This window comes from Stenella coeruleoalba (genome assembly GCF_951394435.1).
Source record: "Stenella coeruleoalba genome assembly, chromosome: 16".
NCBI classification, from domain to species: Eukaryota; Metazoa; Chordata; class Mammalia; order Artiodactyla; family Delphinidae; genus Stenella; species Stenella coeruleoalba.
Window position 1 is genome coordinate 32228424 of NC_137162.1, and position 24638 is coordinate 32253061.

At 39.3% G+C, this 24638-nt stretch overlaps 1 pseudogene across 1 annotated transcript in view; it reads right to left on the bottom strand.

Annotated features, from left to right (window-relative positions):
• Positions 1–697: 697 nt before the first annotated feature.
• The window catches only part of LOC307175455 (cytochrome P450 2C18-like), a 42166-nt pseudogene continuing 18225 nt past the window's right edge, over positions 698–24638 (bottom strand). Inside the window, exons 7-10 of the transcript in view lie at positions 19532–19687; positions 9448–9825; positions 6587–6728; positions 698–1202 (exon numbers count right to left, since the gene is read on the bottom strand). The product of the transcript in view is annotated as a cytochrome P450 2C18-like (transcript). The remainder of the gene's footprint in view (positions 1203–6586; positions 6729–9447; positions 9826–19531; positions 19688–24638) is intronic.

The following is a 24638-nucleotide window of genomic DNA, read 5'->3' on the forward strand; positions in this document are numbered from 1 at the left end:
GAGAGTCCACCTGCCGATGCAGGGGACGTGGGTTTGTGCCCCAGTCTGGGAAGATCCCACATGCCGCAGAGCGGCTGGGCCAGTGAGCCATGGCCGCTGAACCTGCGCGTCCAGAGCCTGTGCTCTGCAACGGGAGAGGCCACAACAGTGAGAGGCCTGCGTACCGCAAAAAAAAAAAAAAAAAGAAAAAAGAAAAAAGAAAAAACTGACAACCAAGAATACTCTACCCAGCAAGGCTCTCATTCAGATTTGATAAAGACATCAGAAATTTTACAGACAAGCAAAAGCTAAAAGACTTCAGCACCACCAAACCAGTTTACAAGAAATGTTAAAGAGACTTCTCTAATGGAAAAGGAAAGGCCACAGCTAGAAACAGGAAAATTACAATGGAAAATGCTCAGTGGTAAAGGTAAATATACAGTAAAGGTATTTTTAAAATAGTGCTGCATTTACAGAGAAATCATAATTGAGAAGAAATGCAATAAGATACACCTAAATGATTAAAACCCTTAGATGTCATTACTATTTGCCAGGATTGTAGGCCTGGGCCCTGGAAGTAACTCTCAGACATCTCTGTGAGGTTGAAAATATAAATATAGTCCAATTAAGTGAACACACGTGTCACTTGTTTCATGCTGCACAAGGGTCATTCCCACCCTGTTCAATTAACAAGTATTCCCTGGTGAAATGCTCTGGAATAGATAAGCCACATTAATGCTACAGGAAAAACATTGTTCTAGAACTCTTTCAGGAAATGACTTTAAACTATTCTTTGTGATTTCTGAATTGAATACAAAATTCAGGATAGAGTATGATTAAAACACATTTATACCCACACTGTGTGCCCCATCATTGGTGTACACACACAACAAGCATAGATACACAAAAGTTCCCTTGGCTGTCTGTGTTCCACATCCTCCCTCCTCCATCTGAGGGGTGACAACCATGACCCCTATGAAAGATGTGGCCACCCCTGTAATGTTTCCAAGGACGTCACTGGAGAAGAGAGCCAACTGTTAAGGTCAGAGTGACAGAGCATAGCATCACCCACTGTTGGTTTTTCTCAACTCCTCCACAAGGCAGTGGGCTTCCTCTTGAACTCGGTCCTCAATGCTCCTCTTCCCCATCCCGAAATTCCGCAGGGTCATGAGGGAGAAGCGCCGGGGTCTCCTCCCATATTTTCCCATTGTTAAACATGATTCCTACTGGGAGGGGAAACAGAAACTAGGGGGGAGGTGCTAGGGAAGGAGGAGTGAGCTGACACTTGGCGGCCTTTCAGGTGAACCAAGCTCTGCTGGGGGCTCTTCAAATTCCTGTTTTTATCCTCTCCACCCCCACCCATTATCAATGCTGAACATGTGCTCATGCACACCTACCATGTCCCTTAGTAGCTCTTTCAAGCATTGGGACGCTGCCTCTTCTAGAAAACTCCTCTCCCAGATCAATCAGAGCTTCCTTCATGCTTCATATCCACGCAAGACCACCGTTGGCTTCATTCCAAAATACACAGTGAACACAGGGCCACAGACTTTTGAGAGTTGGGAATGGCCATACATGTAATAGCAAAAGTCAATATATTGTGCCTGACGCGGAATATATTATCATCCTATTATGTTTTTATTCTGCCACATGTAGCCTAAAATATTTCTGTATTTATTACATAACTATTATGGTGATTGTTATAGCTACCACTTATAGCTACCACTGATGTGTCAGGCAATGGCCCGAGTAGTTGGTACACAGATTACAATTCATCCTCATATCAGCACCTTCAGCAGGTTTATTTGCCCCACTTATAAATAAGGAAACTGAGGTTAAGGAATTCTGTTCCACTTCCAGCATCCCAGGGCTACTATATAGAGGATTCAAATTTGAAGCTCTTCGTATTCACCCTCCGATCCTTGAGAAATGTACCGATCCTCAATGCCCACCTCTGGACCAACAGCCAGCTGACTGCTTCAGAATCACCTGTAGAGCAGTCATTAGAATTCTGATTCTGTAGCCCTATGATGAATACTAGAATCTATATTATAAAAAATAAATGCAAATAATTTCAATGCCCAGCCTAGTTTGAGATCTGCTGGTATTACTAACACAGAAAGAAAGCAGGCATCATACAGGCAGTGCCAGGACGTGCAGCATCTCATGGAAGAAGAGTATCTTCCATCCTGCAGCATTCACAGGCTACAGACAGCAGCTCCCTGCAGAATCCAAATGAAAACCATTACCATCAGTTGGACCCTGACTGATGACTACTTTCTTTCATTCACTCATGCTGGTCCTGATCCCAAGCTACTTCCTTAACATCAGGCACAATGCCCTTCTTCAGAAAAGTTCTCTTTTCATGGCCATCTGAACAAAACACACAGCTTATATAGTATATGACTTCTGGAAGAAAATTTCGAATCACAAAACACTTCACCTACCACTTACCTTCAGTGCCAAATCATAGCAAATGGCTGTGAAACAAAGAAGGGAAGAAACACTACAAGCTTTTGACACTTTATTATTTTGATTCTACCATACAAACACCTAAATGTTTCTCTACTCACAAAACACATTACTTTGCTCATCTATTTATGACAATGACAGGCCTGAAAAGGCAAGAAAAAGGTCAAAATTTATAGGAAGTAATTTACCTCACGCTGGCCTGTTTTGACAGTGTGCCCATGACAATATGTATTAGTTTCATCATTGGGATTAATTTACTTACCGTTTGCAAGACAGTGAAGAAGCATAAAACCTACTTACATTGGTTAAGGATTTGCTGATGTCCTTAACATCTAATATCTAAGGATATTTCCAGGAATTGGGGGAGGAGTGGGGGCCAGGAGGGAGCTGCCCTTTCCCAGAGCTCTGTTTCCAGAGTGACAGGAGAAGCAGACAGGAGAGACAGAGCACAGCCGGATCCACAGAAACCTTCTCTTCTTACTCAGACAGCTGGGAGCCTGAAATCTAAAGTTTTTATAACAGTCCCTGCTAATTCAGCTTGTGCCTCTCTGATAGAAACAGACCAATCAAGTACAGCCACTTTGCACTCCCATTCTGAGTAGACCTTGCCCCACTGATAAAAATAAACTTTTAGTCTTGTTTTCTCTGTGTCCAAGGACACTCTGGAGATTCTGGTTTAACTGTACTGGGATTGGGTCGAGGTATTGATAATTTTTTAGAAAAGGGGAGAGGGGAGTCCCACTGCGCAGCCAGGATTGAGAACCATTGAAATAAATAATTTGAGGCCGAAAAAAGGCTTATAACTCTGGATTCAAACAATGACCAGTTGGGGATTTATGACTCTGAGGCCAATCGGTGTATTCTATGCCTTTTTTTTATTTTGTTTTTTTTAAGAAACAAAACAAAATAAAATGACACAGGATGGGAGAGACCACTACAATACTGATAAATGAACAAAAAATTTATATCCTGAATGTAGAAAAATTCCTATGAATCCATTAAAAAAAAGAAAACATAAATATAGGAATAAAAAAACCCTGAACATCTTCATGATGCAGGAAATCAAAATGGTCAACAAACCAAATGATCAACAAAAAGTACTTATTACTTTTTTTTCTTTGAATTTTATTTTATACAGCAGGTTCTTATTACTTATCCATTTTATACATATTAGTGTATATATGTCAATCCCAATCTCCCAATTCATCACACCACCACCCCACCCCTCCCCCACTTCCCCCCTTAGTGTCCATACGTTTGTTCTCTACATCTGTGTCTCAATTTCTGCCCTGCAAACTGGTTCATCTGTACCATTTTTCTAGGTTCCACGTATTTGCGTTAATATACGATATTTGTTTCTCTCTGACTTACTTCACTCTGTATGACAGTCTCTAGATTCATCCACGTCTCTACAAATGACCCAATTTCGTTCCTTTTTATGGCTGAGTAATATTCCATTGTATATATGTGCCACATCTTCTTTATCCATTCATCTGTTGATGGACACTTAGGTTGCTTCCATGTCCTGGCTATTGTAAACAGTGCTGCAATGAACATTGGGGTGCATGTGTCTTTTTGAATTATGGTTTTCTCTGGGTATATGCCCAGTAGTGGGATTGCTGGGTCATACGGTAATACTATATTTAGTTTTTTTTTTTTTTTTTTTGCTGTATGCAGGCCTCTCACTGTTGCGGCCTCTCCCGTTGCGGAGCACAGGCTCCAGACGCGCAGGCCCAGCGGCCATGGCTCACGGGCCCAGCCGTTCCGCGGCATATGGGATCTTCCCGGACCGGGGCGCGAACCCGCGTCCCCTGCATCGGCAGGCAGACTCTCAACCACTGCGCCACCAGGGAAGCTCCCTATATTTAGTTTTTTAAGGAACCTCCATACAGTTCTCAATAGTGATTCTATCAATTTACATTCCCACCAACCGTGCAAGAGGGTTCCTTTTTCTCCACACCCTCTCCAGCATTTGTTATTTGTAGATTTTCTGATAATGTCCATTCTAACTGGTGTGAGGTGATACCTCATTGTATTTTTGATTTGCATTTCTCTAATAATTAGTGATGTTGAGCAGCTTTTCATGTGCTTCTTGGCCATCTGTATGTCTTTTTTTTTTTTTTTTTTTTTTTTGCAGTATGCGGGCCTCTCACTGTTGTGGAGCACAGGCTCGGCGGCCATGGCTCACGGGCCTAGCCACTCCGTGGCATGTGGGATCTTCGCACGAACCCGTGTCCCCCCCCTCGGCAGGTGGACTCTCAACCACTGCGCCACCAGGGAAGCCCTGTATGTCTTCTTTGGAGAAATGTCTATTTAGGTCTTCTGCCCATTTTTTTACTGGATTTTTTTTTTTTTTTAATATTGAGTTGCATGAGCTGTTTATATATTTTGGAGATTAATCCTTTGTCCGTTGATTTGTTTGCAAATATTTTCTCCCATTCCGAAGGTTGCCTTTTCATCTTGTTTGTAGTCTGCTTTGCAAAAGCTTTTAAGTTTCATCAGGTTCCATTTGTTTATTTTTGTTTTTATTTCCATGACTCTAGGAGGTGGATCAAAAAAGATCTTGCTGTGATTTATGTCAAAGAGTGGTGTTCTTCCTATGTTTTTCTCTAAGAGTTTTAGAGTGTCCGGTCTTACATTTAGGTCTCTAATCCATTTTGAGTTTATTTTTGTGTATGGTGTTAGGAAGTGTTCTAATTTCATTCTTTTACATGCAGCTGTCCAGTTTTCCCAGCACCACTTACTGAAGAGACTGTCTTTTCTCCATTGTATATTCTTGCCTCCTTTGTCATAGATTAGTTGACCATAGGTGCGTGAGTTTATCTCTGGGCTTTCTATCCTGTTCCACTGATCTATATTTGTTTTTGTGCCAGTACCATATTGTCTTGATTACTATAGCTTTGTAGTATAGTCTGAAGTCAGGGAGTCTGATTCCTCCAGTTCTGTTTTACCCCCAAGACTGCTTTGGCTATTTGGGGTCTTATGTGTTTCCATACAAATTTTAAGATTTTTTATTTTGTTTTTTAATGTTTATCTTTTAATGTTATATCTAACACTAGGACACTTTGTCTTTAAAAATGAAAGGTTTTTAAATATTTTAATGTACTGTATTAATATTACATTTGCCTATACATAATATAGTTACTGATGACATATTTAAGATCCTTTAAAAATCAGAATGGAATAACTATAGTTCAGACACCTAAAATGAAGCCACATACTCATTGTGGATGTGTTTAGATATGTTCCTGCATCACTGAGAACTTGAATTCCCAACTGTGTCAAACTCAAGGACTCCACCAGCCATTTTCAAAACAATATATGCTAACAGGTGCTTGCTACAATTTTGTATGTTCAAAGTTCCCCTCCCCCTTCACAACTATGTAACCATTTCGAACCCCAACCAATTCTTGCTTACAAGCATCCTTACATATTGTCATCTACAATTCTAATTCTTGACAAAAAGTTATGTGCCCTTGTGGTTTTCTGCCTTTATAAATTTCCCCATTTTAGTCTGGAAGAACACAATTTAAGTGCTTCTTGGATCTGTGTCTCCTGGGCTATAGTCCTAACAAACCCCCAATAAACACCGCTTGATTTCAACCAGATCTACATTCTTGGAATTCATGGTTAACACTAACTTAATTCAAACATCTTGAATGACCAAAGATAAAGTAATTATATAAGTAAATGTACATGACTCTTTCCTTGAAACTCCACATCTACCCCACCAAAATAAACATTGGAAGGTAGAGACTGTAATTTTGTATTTTTCAAATGAGTGAAAGGAAGATTCTGGGTAAATAGAAATGTCCAGTGTCACATAGCTCATAATTAATAAAACCAGGATTTAAACTGAGATTTTCTGATGCCCACTGTGATGCACTCTCATATATACCACACCTGCCTCAAGAACGATTTTAGAAAAACAAAACCAAACCCCAAAAATGTTACTCTGAATACACACCCAACTGATTGTTCACAAAATAACAGGCTTCACAACAAATAGATGTCCCTGAACTCCAAGGAAAAAGGGTCACAGATTCTCAGTTCCAGAGTGGGCATCATTAAGTTCCAACCAATTCCAGAAAGGTGTCTTGTTCCCTAAGTACCTAAGGAAATTAATTTTTAATACCTGCTGAGAAAGCCATGAAGTAGTCACTCTTCTTAAAGTTGCCACTCTCATCCAGGAAGTGGACTGGGTCAAACACCTCTGGGTTGGGGAATTCTTTGTCATCATGTAGCACAGAACTCAGCAATGTTACTATAGTGGTGCCCTGGAATGAAAGATGAAGATAAATGAATTATAAAGAGGTCGTGGAGCGGTAGAAATGTTACAAGTCATTTAGTCCCATTTTTTGATCTAGACATGAGGAGTCCCAGGTCCAAAGAAGGGCAGCAGCAATTCCAGACAGACAGACCAAGTAATAAACAGGGATGAGTTTAAGACCAGTGGCAGTGATGTTACTAAAGTGGCCTTCAATAGCATTTGAAGTACTGTGTACTTGGTTACTTGGGTGCTAGATCTCTGAATCCCCTTTACTTATCACAACGTTTGCACACTGCTGTCTGTATCCCACCCTTGACTCTATTTCATCATTTCAGCTTTCTTACATCTCATTTGTGGATCATAGTTTAAAATGGAAGCCTCTGAGGGCTCTTGAAAAGTCAGATGTATTTGGAATCTGTTTATAGGGCTTTTTAAAATAGAGGTCTGATCTGATCAAAAATGGCATCTGGCAAATCCATACAGAGACAGATTAGTGGCTGTCGGGGGCTGTAAGGAGTGAGGAATGGGCAATGACTGCTTAACGGGTGGTGGATTTCCTTTTGCAGTGATGAAAATGTTCTGGAACTAGATAGTAGCTATGGTTGCACAACACTGTGAATGTACTAAATTTCACTGAATTGTACACTTTAAAATAGCTAAAATGGTCATTTTTACGTTATACTTATTTTACCACAGTAAGAAAGAAAATTTTCCCAAGAGGAAAAGTGACTTCTTAGATAATATCAACAAGTACACTAACAACTACTGAGCATTTATCTTTGGGATGAAATTTGTTTCTCTTAATTTTAAAATGTGGGGGAACACTTCGTTATGGATGAATTCTAGATTAAAAAAAACAGATGATAAAATTAGAAAAATTCTCATTTTTCAACAATTCAAGTAAAGATCATCAATTAATGCTAAAACTGTTGGATGAATGATTTGGGAAACAGTATATTCACAAGGTCTTAAAGAACCATGCCATAGATTTTTAATTAATTACCTATGAAAACAGAACCTCAGCAATGGAGAGATATGGCAGATTTCTCCTTAATAAGTGATCACCTTAGCATCACCCATAATGGGATAAGCTGACATTACACGTCTTCAGCCGAAATGTGATGCAGTGGGACATACACAACATCACCTAAGTAATTTTCTTGTCAAATACACACAACTGGAATCTAATCTCAAGAAAACAATCACATAAATCCAGACTGAGGAACGTTTAACATGACAATTGTCCTGGACTCTTCGAAATTGTCAGTGTATTAAAATGAAATAAACATAGGAAAAGGAACTGTTCTTGATAACAGGGGAGTAAAGGGGCAGATAATCAAATTAAATACTTGTTCCTTGATTGGACACTAGATGCCCCCTCAAAAAAAGCTACACAAGATATTTTAGGATAATTGAGAAAATGTAATTATAGTATATATATATCAGAAAAAAATATTATATAGATGATAATTCCTTTAGTGTGAATGCTTTTATTGTTATGTAGATAAAGTCCTTGTTCATTTGTTCTTAGAAGATACATACTGAAGTATTTAGGTGTTAAGTGTGATAGATGACAGACAGACAGGTAGTTACAATATAGATATATACACAATTTCATATGTATTTCATATATTATATATATATCCATTGTACGTTTAAATACTATTTAAATTTTAAAACCTTTTAAATTCAAAATTGGGGTAATTGCACCCCTTAAGTTTATCGTATTTAAGGTCTATAATTTTGTTTTTAAAATTATTGCCTTGCATATTTTTAAACAAATAATACTGGAAAATGTTACTTTAAGATTTTAAAAGCAGGTATATTTTCAGCAAATGGTGCTGGGACAAGTAGATAACCATAAAGAAAAGAAATGAAATATGACCATTACTTCACTCCATAAGTAAAAATGAACTTTAAATGGATCATAGAGCTAAATATAAACGCTAAAAGTATAAAACTTGAAAAAGAAAAGCATAAATATTTGATAGCATGTGCTGGAAAATAAATATGACACAAAAGCCCAACTCATAAGAGAAATAATCGATAAACTGGACTTCATAAAAATTTTAAACTATGTTTTTTTTTTAAACTTCTGCTCATTGAAGGACATTCTTAGAAACCAAAAAAAGAAAGAAAATGACACAAACCGGGAGTAAACATGTGCAACACTGAGACATGACAAACGGATTGCATACTAAAGAACTGCAATAATTAAATAAAGCAAACTCAATAAAAAATAGGACTTTGAGCAAACACTATCAGTGAACACATACGAATGGCCAATCAACACATGAAAAGAAGCCAAATATCATTATTCACCGAGAAAATAGAAGTAAAACAAAATGAGATATCACTACACAACCCCTTCAGTGTCTAAAATTTAGAGGGTGCGGCGGCAAGTGTTGGGGCGCGGAAGTCGGTGGGCACGCAGACGGCGCACCCTGGTTCCATTCAGGGCCAGCGGCCACGTGCTTGCCCGGGTTCCGGCCTCTTAGCCAGCACAATGCAAACCGTAAACAACACAACAGTGTGGGGAGGAGCCTTTGCCTCTCGAGCTTTCTTTGCCTAGTCTCCGGCCTCAAGACGCTTCAGGCGAAGGGCCGTCTTTCCGCCCCCAGTTCCCGCGCCGCGCGGGACCCGCAACTCTGCCACCGGCTCCGGAGCTGAGAGCGCTGCCAGGCTCTTCGCGCCAGGATTGGGGATGAGCAAGTCGGACGCTATACCTGGTCCAGGCAGCACCGCCCCACCTGCCCTGCGCCCTCGAAGGGGAGGCTCGTGTCACAGGTTGGACCACGTCGCACGGCGCCTCGCTGCCGCCAACCCCTAGGCACTCCCTGTGCTGCAAAAAAGCGTGTTCGGGGAGGCCACCGCTTCAGCAGTGAGGCCTGCCTCCACCCGCCGTCTGACCCTGTCTGCGCGGGATCTGGAGCTGGACTCCAGCCAGGCTGAGCCTCAGCCCGCTCAGGAACTATGGGTACCACCAGCGAGCGGAAAGGGGTGCGGCTTCCCGGGGCGGCGCCAAGGCCCCGACCTTTAACCCCTGATCCCCGCCCCACCTTCCACGTGGGGCGAGCCAGACATCTGACACGCGCCTGCAAGGCCTTTACACGGAAAAGCGAGAAAACCTCCAGCGTTAGCACAACAGACAATCAGTTCCACCAAAGTTAACAACGATGCTTTAAATGTTTTATTTTTTTCGCTTTAAAAATATTTACAGATCTGATGTATCTCCCCTTTCGCCCCTACCCATACTCAGGACAAGAGAAACGGAAAGAGGCGTTGAGATGATTGTTCAAAGCCCCCAAGGGCCGGCTTGGCCGGCCATGTGTGCGGGTACATAAATACAGGTGTGTATGTGGGGAGAGGCGTGTACTTGGTTTGGTGTTTTTCTGATTTTTTTTTCCCCTACCAGTCAATATCGTTCTGGCCAAAACTCCCTTTCCCACCACCACCCAAGAACAGCCCCTCCAGAATGGTTTTCAAAACGTATTGGATTGTTTTGGTAGAACGAGGTGATCTGGCTGGAGGAATGCCGATAAATACCAGAAACAAAACAAAAAATAGGGCAGAGGCCATAAATAAGAAATAATAAATTAAAAATAAAATGAAATAAAATTTAAGAACACTAACAACGGCAAGTGTTGGAGGGTACCTACCTCCAGCAATTGGAACTTTCATATATTGCTAGTAGGAGGGAAAAATGTCACAGCCGTATTAGAAAACAGTTTGGTGGGTTTTTAAAATAAAGTTAAACTTTAAATAAAGTTAAACATTTAACTTATTTAAACTTTAAATAAAGTTAAACATTTAACTTTAAACTCCCACTCCTCGGTATTTACCCAAAAGAAATGAAAATTTATGTCCACACAAAAACCTGTATCAAATGTTTAAAGCACCTTTATTCAAATAGCCCAAAACTAGAAGCAACCCAAATATCCATCAATTAGTGAATGAATAAACAACTTGTGGCACTCCACATGATATCCACTCATCGATAAAGAAGGAATAATCCATTGATATATGCAATAACAAGGATGAATCTCAAACATATTCTGCCACATAAAAAAGAGATAAAGGCATATATTGATTACAAGTTATTTCATTTATGTCACATTATACTGCACTCCTGAAAAGGCAAAACTGTAGGACCAAAAGCAGATCAGCGGTTACCAAGGGCAAGAACTGGGGGAAATGGATTGTTTGCAAAAGGAGAATAAGGAAACTCTTTGAGATGATGAAAATGTTTGATATCTTAGTTGTGGTGGTAGTTACATAACTTCACATACTGATCAAAACTCTTTAGACTCTACACTTAGAAAGGTGATTTTTCTTCTATATAACTTATACCTCAAGTAAAAAACAGAGGAATACATTAAGTCACAAAAAGCACGTATGGTAAAAGGTAAGTCTCCTTCCCATCTAACTACACAAATTTATTTAGACTTTCCAAAAACAACCATTCCCACCAACTAGTTATATACCTTCCAGAGATATTATGCATATCAGGCAGATAATCCTATATACATTTATGCCACTTACCACTTTCTTCTTTTTTTACCCAATGACAAGCATCCAGTGGATCTTGATTTTTTTTCTTTAATTAAAATAATTTAGGGACTTCCCTGGTGGCTCAGTGGTTAAGAATCCGCCTACTGATGCAGGCGACATGGGTTCGAGCCCTGGTCCGGGAAGTTCCCACATGCCGTGGAGCAACTAAGCCCGTGTGCTACAACTACTGAGCCTACGCTCTAGAGCCCGCGAGCCACAACTACTGAGCCCGCATGCCTAGAGCCCATGTTCTGCAACAAGAGAAGCCACCGCAATGAGAAGCCCTCGCACCGCCATGAAGAGTAGCCCCCACTCGCCACAACTAGAGAAAGCCTGCACATAGCAATGAAGACTCAATGCAGCCAAAAATAAAAAATAGATAAATTTATTTTAAAAATTACTACTTTTATTTCCTGATTTATCCATTTTTAGACAATGTATAATGACTTTCTGATAAGTGAGATGAGGGTTTACATCTCAACCACCACCCCATACAAAATAAGTACCCACAAACAGACACAGACACACACACACACACACAACTTCCCCTCACTCAATTTTCCACAATATATTTATATCACAATTTTTTATTATATCACTATTCATTGTTTATATCATTATGACTAAGACAACTATGATTATGTTGACTCTTTTGTACATTCTTGGTCTTTTAACATGTATTTCAATTCCTAATTTTTAGATGCCAATTTAGAATTATTGCAAATGCTCAGGCAGATGTTTCAAACTCTTAGTAATTAATTTTCTAATTACTGGGAAGCCTCAATTTATCATTTCTCTTTTGTTCTTGGTGTCTCCTCTCCCAACTGCTTTATCCACCTAGTCCATTTTGAAATAGATGTTTTCTAAACCTTGTGCCCAGCACCCTCTCTGAAACCTCCATTTTCCTACATGAGATCTCCTGACTCTTCAGGAATAACTCTCATTTGTAATTAATTTATCATCATTTCAATGGGGTTCTGACCCAGAAAAACATAATTTGCTTAAAGAGTTTTTTTAATTTTTAAAAAAATTGTTCATAAAAGTTAAAGCTATTGCCCTGAAAGGAAATTCTTATGGCAAACACCATTTTTCTGGACTCAAGACTTCTGGAATAATAAAATTGCTTTTTAAGTGTGACATAAGTACAAAAAAAGAAAATTACAGGCCAATATTCCTGATGAACATAGATGCAAAAATTCTCAACACAATGCTAGCAACCTGAATACAAGAGCACATTAGAAGGATCACACACTGGGCTTCCCTGGTGGCGCAGTGGTTAAGAGTCCGCCTGCCAATGCAGGGGACATGGGTTCGAGCCCTGATCCGGGAAGATCCCACATGCCGCAGAGAAACTAAGCCATATGCCACGACTACTGAGCCTGCGCTCTAGAGCTGGAGAGCCACAGCTGCTGGGCCGGTGAGCCACAACTGCTGAAGCCCACGTGCCTGGAGCCTGTGCTCCGCAGCAAGAGAGGCCGCCTCAGTGAGAGGCCAGTGCACCACAATGAAGAATAGCCCCTGCTCGCCTCAACTTGAGAGAGCCCGTGCACAGCAGCGAGGACCCAACACAGCCAAAAATAAATAAATAAATTTTTTAAAAAATTAAAAAGAAGGATCACACACCATGATTAAGCCAGATTTATCCTTGAGATATATGGGTGGTTCAAAATATGCAAAACAATAAATATGATGTACTACATTAATAGAATAAAGGATAAAAATCATACTGTCATCTTAATAGATGGAGAAAAAACATTGGTCAAAATTTAACATCCTTTCATGATAAAAACTCCTCCCAACAAATTATGTATAGAAGGAATGTATCTCAACAAAATAAAGGAATGTATCTCAACGTATATGACAAGCCCAAGGTTAACATACTCAACGGTGAGGGGAGTGACATCAGCATTACAGCAGAGTGAGACACTCCCTTTATCCCCACCTTCAATCTACAACCAGTTAAACGTCCATAACTCAACAAAGGGAACTCTGCCCAACACATGAGGATGCCAGAGAATTCCACACTTCTCTACATTTAAAGGTGGGTGGACTGGAACACATAGAGGAGGCAGAATGGAGAGAACAGGTGAGGCAACGCCTGAGATCCTGGCACCCAGTCATGGCATCAAAGCCCACAGCCCCAGAGAATCCAGGAGTAGCGGGGGGGGGGGGGGCATTACACACAATTCTGACCTCCCAGTCACAACAGCACCCACAGCCACAGGGAACTGAGAAGTGGCAGCAGGACCTGTGACTCTGTCCCTTCAGCTGTGGAAGCACTTGCAACTCTGGACCCCCACCCTCCCGCCCACAGCAGCAGCACCCACGAACCTGAAAGCCCCTAATGCAGCAGAGGTGACCATAGCTCCAACTGCCCTCCAACTCCCACCCTCCCCCCTCGGCAGTGAAGCCCACAGCCCAGACGACCCTGGACAAGGTGCCTGCCATTCTGGTGCCCCAGGCGGCAATGCCAGCAATAGCAGTGACACCAGCAACAGCAAGGCACCAGTGACAATGAGGCATCAGTAGCGACAATGAGGGCACCGAACAACACCTCTGGCAAAGGCAGTGGGGTGGAAAGTGCCAATTTTCAAATATAGCCAGAGGCAGCTGAAGTAAGAGAAACCAAAAACCTGTGCTATAGTGTCATCTACTGAAAACAAACAAACAATAAGGCCTCCAATTACAAACCTGTTGAATTGTTAGAAACAAGGTTAAAAGAAAGATAAAACACCTTTACCTAATGAAGAAAGGTGTTTGCTACTTCAAATGCACCAGTAGAAGAACAACTCATCAAGCACCATCGTAACAATGGCATAAAAATTCTCCAGAAGCCAAACTGAAAATTACAGAATATTGAGATCTAATTGATAGACAATTCAAGACAGCTGTCGTGAAGAAACTCAAACTCAACATGATACAGCAAATCTCAGACAGGCAGTTCAATGAGCTAAGGAATGAAATTAATGAATAGAAAGAATACCTTACCAAAGAGACTGAAACATTAAAAAAAAAAATCTGGAGCTGAAGCATGCAATAAATAAGATGAACAACACATTATAAAGCAGGCGTCCCCAACCCCTGGGCCACCTGTTAGGAATCGGGCCGCACAACAGGAAGTGAGTGGTGGGCCAGTGAGCGAAGCTTCATCTGCCGATCCCCATCGCTCCCCATCGCTCACATGACTGCCTGAACCATCACCCACTGCCCCCGTTTGTGGAAAAACTGTCTTCCACGAAACCCGTTCCTGATGCCAAAAAGGTTGGGGACCGCTGTTATAAAGCATTGGAAATAGGGCACCCCATGGAAGAGAGAATTAAGGAGCCTGAAGATAGAAATCTAAACATGATTCTGGTTGAAGAGGAGAGAGAAATAAGGTGTTAAAAAAAATTGAAGAAATTCTAAAAGAACTATTGGAATCCATTAGGAAGGACAACATAAGGATAATGGGTATCCCACAAGGAGAAGAGAGGGAGAAGGGAACAGAGAGTTCATTTAAAGAAATAATAACTGAGAACTTCCTAAACCTGGGAAAGGAACTGGATATATAAGTGCATGAAGCTAAGAGAACACCTAATGACCTCAATGCAAAAAGACCTTCTCCAAGACACATTATATTAAAACTGCCAAAAGTCAATGACAAAGAAATCCCCATATGCTGTTGGTGGAAATGTAAACTGGTTCAGCCACTATGGAAAAGAGTATGGAGATTTCTAATGAAATTAAGAATAGAACTACTATAGGATCCAGCTGTTTCATTTCTGGGTATTTATACAAAAAATATGAAAACACTAATTTAAAAAGATATATGCAAAAAAAAAAAAAAAAAAGATATATGCACACCTATATTCACTGCAGCATTAAAATAGCAAAGATATGGAAACAACCTATGTGGCCATAAACAGATGACTGGATAAAGATGATGTGGTATATATACAATGCAATACTACTTAGTGAAAGAGAGAGAGAGAGAGAGAGAGAGAGAGAGAAAGAAAGACAGGAAGGAAGGAAGGAAGGAAGGAAGGAAGGAGGGAGGGAGGGAGAAAGGAAGGAAAGAAAGAAATCTTGTCATTTGCAACATGGGTAGACCTTGAGGGTATTATGCTAAGTGAAATGAGCCAGTCAGAGAAAGACAAATACTGTATGCTTCCATTCACATGTGGAGTATACAAACAAACAAACAAAAACAAAAACATAGATACACAGAACGGAGTAGTGGTTACCAGAAGGGAAGCAGGGTGAAGGGAGGGCAAGATGGGTAAAGGGGGTCAACTGTATGGTGAACGGATGGAGACTAAACTTTTGGTGGTGAGCACACTGCAGTGTATACAAAATGTGATGTTGTACACATGGAACATATATAATGTTATAAACCAATGTTACATCAATAAAGCATTTAATTTTAAAATAAATAAATAAGGGAAGAGTGGATGGTTAACCAAAAAAAGGTAAAATGCTATAAGCTATTCTTTTTTTTAAGAGGTAAAATATATTAGCCGTATAATTGTATTTATTTTAAACCATTTATAATTTTTAATGAATATTGGAGACCAAATGAAATGTATAGCATGATGTTTTTAATCCAGTGTGAGTGGGAAACAAATAGTACATGAAATTATGACCCCACCATTTTGTTCCTGCTCTTTTGAGCCAGAACCTTTTAACTCTCAGTTTATTAAAGAATATTTTAACCCATTTATACCAACATTGATGGATTTTTATCAAAAGGTGTTTTCTGATATTATTCCAATTAAGCAAATATAATTCTTTGATTAATATTACTATAAGCTATTCTTCTAAGATCAGGAACCAGACAAGGATGCCTACTCTCCCCACTTTTATTTAACATAGTACTAGAAGTCCTAGCCAAAGCAATTAGACCAGAAAAATAAAGGCATCAATTTTGTAAAGGAAGAAGTTAAATTGTCCCTATTTACAATGATAGGATCTTATATGTAGAAAATCCTAAAGACTACACCAAAAACTGTTAGAACTAATAAACAAATTCAGTAAAATAGCAAGATACAACTCAGTGTATAGAAATCAGTTATGTTTCTATATACTAACAATGAACTATCTGAGAGAGAAATGATAAAAATAATCCACTTAGGGCTTCCCTGGTGGCGCAGTGGTTGAGAGTCCACCTGCCGATGCAGGGGACACGGGTTCGTGCCCCGGTCCGGGAGGATCCCACATGCCACGGAGCGGCTGGGACCGTGAGCCATGGCCACTGGGCCTGCGCGTCCAGAGCCTGTGCTCCGCAACGGGAGAGGCCACAACAGTGAGAGGCCCGCATACCGCAAAAAAAAAAAAAAATCCACTTATAAAACCATCAAAAAGAACAGAACACTTAGTAATAAATTTGACCAAAGAGGTGAAAGATCTGTACATCAGAAACTATAAAACACTGATTAAAAAGAATGGAAGAAACACAAATAAAAAGATATCCTGCAGTCATGGATTAGAACAATAAATATTCTCTAAATGTCCACATTACCTAAAGCAATCTACTGATTCAATGTAATCCTTATCAAAATTCTAATGACATTTTCACAGAAATAGAAAAAGGAATCTTAAAATTCATATGGAACCACAAAAAAACCTTGAACAAACCAATCTTGAGAAAGAAAAACACAGCTGGAGGTACCACACTTTCTGATTTTAAACTATATTACAAAGATACAGTAATAAAAACAGTAGAATACTGGCATAAAAACAGACACATAGATCAATGGAACATCATGAATACAGCAGAAATACAGATGGTCCCCAAATTATGACAGTACTATTTACAGTTTTTTCCACTTTACAATGGTAGAAAAGCCATATGCATTGAGTAGAAACTGTACTTGGAATTTTGAATTTTTGGCCTTTCTTAGACTAGCAATACGCAGTATGATACTCTCTCATAATGCTGGGCGGCAGCAGCAAGCCACAGCTCCCAGTCAGCCATGCAATCATGCGGATAAACAACCAATACATTTACAACCACATTCTGTACCCATGCAACTATTCTGTTTCTCACTTTCAGTACAGTATTCAATAAATTACATGAGATATTCAATGTTTATAATAAAATAAACTTTGTAGCAGGTGATTTTGCCCAACTATAGACTAATGTATGTGCTCTAAGCACGTTTAAGGTAGGCTAAACTAAACTATGCTATTTAGTAGGTTAGATGTAGTAAGCACAGTTTTGACATATAACATTTTCAACTTAAAATGGGTTCACTGGGATGTAACCCCATTGTAAGTTGAGAAAGATCTGTAAATCCATGTATCTACAGTCACTCTCTTTGACAAGGGTGCCAAGAATACACAGTGGGAAAATGACAGTCTCTTCAATAAATGGTGCTGGGAAAACTGGATTCATTCAATAAATGGTGCTGGGAAAACTGGATACATACAAAAGAATATAATTTGATCCTTATCTTACACCATTCATAAAAATTAATTCAAAATGGATTAAAGACTTAAATGTAAGATCTCAAATCATAAAGCTCCTAGTAAAAAACATAGGGGAAAAGTTCCTTGACATAGTCTTGGCAATAATTTTTGATACGACACCAAACACACAGGCAATAAAAGCAAAAATAAACAAGTAAGACTACATCAGTATAAAAAAGCTTCTACACAGGAAAAGGAACAATCAACAAAATGAAAAGGCAACCTACAGAATGGGAGAAAATATTTGTGAAATATATCTGACAAGGTATTAATACCCAAATTATATAAGGAACTCAAACAACTCAATAGCTAATAATAATAACAGTAATAATAACCCAATTAAAATGGGTAAAAGACCTGAATAAACATTTTTCCAAAGAAGATGTACAAATGGCCAACAGGTATACGAAAAGGTATTCAACATCAGGGAAATGAGATATCACCATACACCTGTTAGTATGGCTATTACCAAAAAGACAAGAGATAACAAGTATTAGTGAGGATGTGGAAAAAAGGAAACCCTTATACACTGTTGATGGAAATGTAAACTGGTACAGCCATCATGGAAAACAGCATAAAAGTTCCTCAAAAAATCAAAAACAGAACTACCATGTGATCCAACAATTTCATTTCTGGGTATATATCCAAAGGAAATGAAATCAGTATCTCAAAGAGATATCTGCATTCCCATGTTCACTGCAACATTATTCACAATAGCCAAGATATGGAAACAACCTAAGTGTCTATCAATGGATAAACAGATAAAGAAAAGATGATGTATACAACAGAATATTATTCAGCCAATAAAGGTGAAAATCCTGCCATTTGCAACAACGTGAATGAACCTGGAGGATATTATGCTAAGAAAAAGTAAGCCAGACACAAAAAGACAAATACTGCATGATCTAACTTACATGTGAAATATAAAAAAGTCAAACTCATAGAAACAAAGAGTGGAGGGATGGTTGTCAGAGGCTGGGGTGGGGGAAATGGGGAGATGTTGGTCAAAGGGTACAAACTTTCAGTTATAATATGAACAAGTTCTGGGGATCTAAAGTATCAATACAACATGATGACCATAGTTAACAATGCTGTATTGTATACCTGAATTTTGCTAAGAGTAGTTAATTAGCTTGATTGTGGAAATCATTTTGCAATTTGATTTCACAATATGAAATCATGTTGTACACCTTAAATATATAAATTTATATTTGTTAATTATATCTCAATAAAATGGGAAAAATTAAAGTTGTTCAAAAGGGAAAAAATTCCTTTAGGCACTTCTTTTGTCTAAATAGCATAGATCTTTTTCTAAATCTAACCTTGTAAAGAACTTCCCAGACTGTGGACATTTTCTCAGCCTTTCTTACCAAATTTCTAGAATTTATGCTATACTTCAACAAATATAGTTCCCATCTCCCCTACCCTAGCATTAGAATGCTGCATATTCGGAATAAGGAAAGATTTCTGCAAAAACATACCTACCATTCAAAGTGGACTCTTCTTAAGAAAACTAATTTTCAATCCTAGGCCAATTTATGCTGGCTGTGCCTGCTGCAAATCCCTTCCCATGAAGTCCAGACACTTATCCAGAATTTTTTATTGATGAAATCCATAGCTTTACTGCCTTTGCTACTGCTCACACTGTCTTCACTTTTCTCAGTCCTTCTCCCCTATTGTACAAATTTAACCTTTTTAAAATATTTTAATTTTAAACTTATAGCTGGTGGCACAGAAATTTCAAAAATAAAGCTTCTCTAAGAGAAATAAGATGGAGGACCCAATATCTTCTCTGAAATTCACTCTGCCCACCATCTTGCTCATACCTGTGACCTCTCGGCACTTTAGCAGGAGGAGAAGCCCATATCTCAGTGTGGTGTTCGTTTTCTCTGTCCCAGCTCCAAACAAATCAGTTACAGTGGCTATCAAGTTTTCAAAAGTAAACTCCATCTGTTGATTGTGCTTTTCCTAGGAATTATTTGATGTAATTATCTGATAGTTTGCCAGCATATATAATTACAGTCAATCCAAAATAACATACATTGTTATGAAGCTAAGCAAACTTAGACACTGGAGTACAGTATTGAAACAACAACTGTACAGTATGGCAAAGTGTGTGGATTACCTACTCCTTTTCCCTTGCTTGCCTAAAAATTTCATTCCAAGCCTCTTTTGCAGCTACATTGGCCAAGCAACACACTTCTTACCAATGGCCTACTGATGCCAGTTTCTCCCTTTCTTTCTTCATACTCAAAACACAGATATGGGGCTTCCCTGGTGGCGCAGTGGTTGAGAGTCCGCCTGCCAATGCAGGGGACACGGGTTTGTGACCCGGTCTGGGAGGATCCCACATGCCGCGGAGCAGCTGGGCCCGTGAGCCATGGCCGCTGAGCCTGCGCGTCCGGAACCTGTGCTCCGCAACGGGAGAGGCCACAACAGTGAGAGGCCCGCATACCGCAAAAAAAAAAAAAAAACAAAAAAAACCCCACAGATATGAAGGTGAAGGTGGTGTAGACGTCATCTTGGAACATGAGTATCTGAGCATGAAGATGAAGCCTATATACTTAAGAATGCTGAAGAAAAATGGAAGGCACTTGAGTCCATGATACTTCAAGGCTAGCTCTGGACTGCCCAACATGAGACTCTCTCTATGTGAGATAAATAAGCCCACTGTTTCTTTAAGCCTTTGTTAATTTTTTTTCTTATTGGTAGGCAAACACAATCTTAATTGATAGAAATGAGCAAATTAGAGCTATATTTTGAAAACCATTATAAGACAGAATGAAGAGTCTGCAATTCTCTTCTCCCACTGAAGAATTTATGTGGATTCTGTGTTGCCTAAAGATCCATTATGAAGTTGAAAATGTGCAAAAACTAACATGGCAGCACATCCTAGAATAGATTACAGAGAAAGAGAATGGATTCACAAAGACAAAACGGGGCTGGCCACTACTGTATTCCAAGATATGAGGCAATAGGCAACTTGGTCTAGGAAACAAGTGCAGATGCTAAGGGTCAGGAAGTGACTGAATAAAGCTCTCACAAATCACAAGTTGGGAGAGTAAAAGCCCTTCACAGGGACAACTAAGGTTGGTTTAGATGAGGGATATATGTGATTCAAAATAGAAAATAACAATGGGACAATCTGAAATAATGACTACAGAGGTCATTAACAAACCAAAAAATAATTTCTTCCTAGCCAGTCCTCTAGACCAGCACTAATTTAATAAGGCTCTTATAATCCCCAAATGACCTGTGGCATGCCCAATATTATGTAATCCAACACCATTAAGATAGACAACCCTATCGACAGTTGTACTTGGTAGATAAAAGTAGTCATCCTCATTGGTAACATCAACTTCACACAGTTTTCTAACCTTTTCAACTCAAAATTACTCTGAGGCCAAGAAGGAGAGCAGAGTTCTTATAAACCATTATTACTATTTCCATCTGTTCAAGTGAATTTGAAACATCAGTGGTTATGTACACATAGCCTATCAAAAATAAGTTAGCCTGTACAAAACCTTGCTGAAAGAAATGAAAGAAAAACTAAATACATGGAAATACATCCCATGTTCATCTATTGAAAGACTTAGTATTCTTAAGATGGCATTACTCCCGAACTGACCTACAGATTCAACATGATCCATATCAAAATCACTGTTAGCTTTTTGCAGAAATTGATGAGATTGTCCTAAAATTCATGTGGAAATTTAAGTGACCAAGAATAGATAGAACAATCTTGGAAAGAAGAACAAAATTGGAAGACTCACACTTCCCATATTAAAAATTACAATAAAGCTATGGTAATCAAGATTGTGTGGTACTGGCAAAGAGCAAGATATATAGACAAGTGGAATAGAATTGAGAGTCCGAAAGTAAATCCTTCACATCTATAACTAATTTTCAACAAAGTTGCCAAGATCATTCTATCTGAAAAGAATAGTCTTTTCAACAAATGGTGCTGGGACAACTGGACACCCACATGCAAAAAAATGAAGTTGGACCCATACCTCACACTATTATCAAAAATTGATTTAAAATGGATCATAGACCTAAATATAAGAGCTAAAACTATTAGAAGAAAACTTGGAGGGAATCATTGTGACCTTGGATTAGATAACAGTTTCTTAGATATGACACCAAAAGCACAGGCAACCAACGAAAAAGATTAATAAATTGGATTTCATGAAATCGAAAACTTCTGAATTTCAAAACACACTATCAAAAAAAAAACACACTATCAAGAAAGTAAAAGGACAGGGACTCCCTGGTGGTCCAGTGGTTAAGACTCCACACTTCCTATGCAGGGGGCACGGGTTCAATTCCTGGTCAAGGAACTAAGATCCTACATGCCTGCATGGCATGGTCAAAAAATATATAAAATAAAATAAAATAGGGCTTCTCTGGTGGTACAGTGGTTGAGAGTCCGCCTGCCGATGCAGGGGACAAGGGTTCGTGCCCCGGTCCGGGAAGATCCCCATGCCACGGAGCAGCTAGTCCCGTGAGTCATGGCTGCTGAGCCTGCGCGTCCAGAGCCTGTGCTCCGCAACGGGAGAGGCCACAACAGTGAGAGGCCTGCGTACCGCAAAATATAAAAAATTTTAAAAATAAAGTAAAAAGACAACCCATAAAATGGGACAAAATGTCTGCAAATTATATATCTGATAAGGCACTTGTATCTATAACACTGAAGAACTCTTACATCTCAACAATTTAAAAATAAAAACAGAAATAAACAAATAGGACCTAATTAAACTTAAAAGCTTTTGCACAGCAAAGGAAATCATAAACAAGACGAAAGAAAACCCTTAGAATGGGAGAAAATATCTGCAAATGAAGCAACTGACAAAGGATTAATCTCCAAAACATACAAACAGCTCATGCAGCTCAACATCAAAAAAACAAACAACCCAATCCAAAAATGGGTGGAAGACCTAAATAGACATTTCTCCCAAGAAGACATACAGATGGCCAACAAACACATGAAACGATGTTCAACATCACTAATTATTAGAGAAATGCAAACCCAAACTACAATGAGGTATCACCACACACCCGTCAGAATGGCCATCATTTAAAAATCTACAAACAATAAATGCTGGAGAGGGTGTGGAGAAAAGGGAACCCTCTTGCACTGTTGGTGGGAATGTAAATGGATACAACCACTGTGGAGAACAGTATGGAGGTTCCTTAAAAAACTAAAAACAGAACTACCATATGACCCAGCAATCCCAGTCCTGGACATATACCAGGAGAAAACCATAATTCAAAAAGACACATGCACCCCAATGTTCATTGCAGCACTATTTCCAAGAGCCAGGACATGGAAGCAACCTAAATGTCCATCAACAGAGGAATGGATAAAGTAGATGTGGTACATATATACAATGGAATATTACTCATCCATAAAAAGGAACGAAATTGGGTCATTTGTAGACATGTGGATGGACCTAGAAACTGTCATACATAGTGAAGTAAGTCAGAAAGAGAAAAACAAATATCGTATATTAACGCATATATGTGGAACCTAGAAAATGGTACAGATGATCTTATTTGCAAGGCAGAAATAGAGACACAGGTGTAGAGAACAAATGTATGGACACCAAGGGGGGAAAGGGGGGGGTGGGATGAATGGGGAGATTGGGATTGACATTTACACACTATTGATACTCTGTATAAAATAGATAACTAATGAGAACCTACTATATAGCTCAGGGAACTCTACTCGATACTCCAATAAAAATTAATTTAAAAAAATAATAGCCAAATTCAAAAATGGGCAAAGCACTGAAATAGACATTTTTCGAAAAAGATACATAAATGGCCAACAAGAACATGAAAGATGCTCAACATCATTAGCCATCAGGGAAATGTAAATCAAAACCACAAGGAAAGACCACTTCACACCTACTAGGATGGCTAGAATCAAATGGACAGATAGGGCTTCCCTGGTGGTGCAGTGGTTGAGAGTCCGCCTGCTGATACAGGGGACATGGGTTCGTGCCCCGGTCCGGGAAGATCCCACATGCCGCGGAGCGGCTGGGCCCATAAGCCATGGCTGCTGAGCCTGCGCGTCCGGAGCCTGTGCTCCGCAACGGGAGAGGCCACAACAGTGAGAGGTCCGCGTACCGCAAAAAAAAAAAAAAAAAAAAAAAAAAAAAAGGACAGATAATTAGAAGTACTGTAAAGGATGTGAATAAATTGTACCCTTCATACACTGCTGATGAGAATATAAAATGGTGGAATTTTATGCATAAGTTTTCTTCTAAGAGTTTTATAGTTTCAGCTCTTACATTAAGCCTTTGATCTGCCACACTTCCTCCAAAGGTTAAATATAAATTTATCATAGACCCAACAATTCTACCACTAGGTATATACCCAAGAGAAATTAAAAGATATGTATACACAAAAACCTGTACACAAATGTCCACAGAAACATTATTCATAATAACCAAAAAGCGACGCGACCAAAATGTCCATCAACCAACAAACAGATATATAAAATGTGGTATATCCACACTGAAATATCATTCAACCATTTAAAGGAGTGAAGTACTGATATATGATACATCATCAATGAACCTTGAAAACACTGTTAAGTGAAAGAAGCTAGACACAAAAGATGTTATCATACATATTGTATGAACTATACATATTGTATAATTCCATTAATATGAAATGTCCAGAATAGCAAATCTATAGGGATGGAAAGTAGATTGGCAATGTTTAGAGCTGGGGAGGTTGGGGAGGAAAGGGGGTGACTCCTAAAGCATACAGGATTTCTTTTCAAGGTCATAAAAGTGCTCAGAAGCTGACTGTGCTGGCAGCTGGATAATCTTCCCCAGTAATTATTCGCATTCTACTCTTGTTCTGGCTCATACATCTACCTGATCAAATCACAACTTCTCCTGCCAAC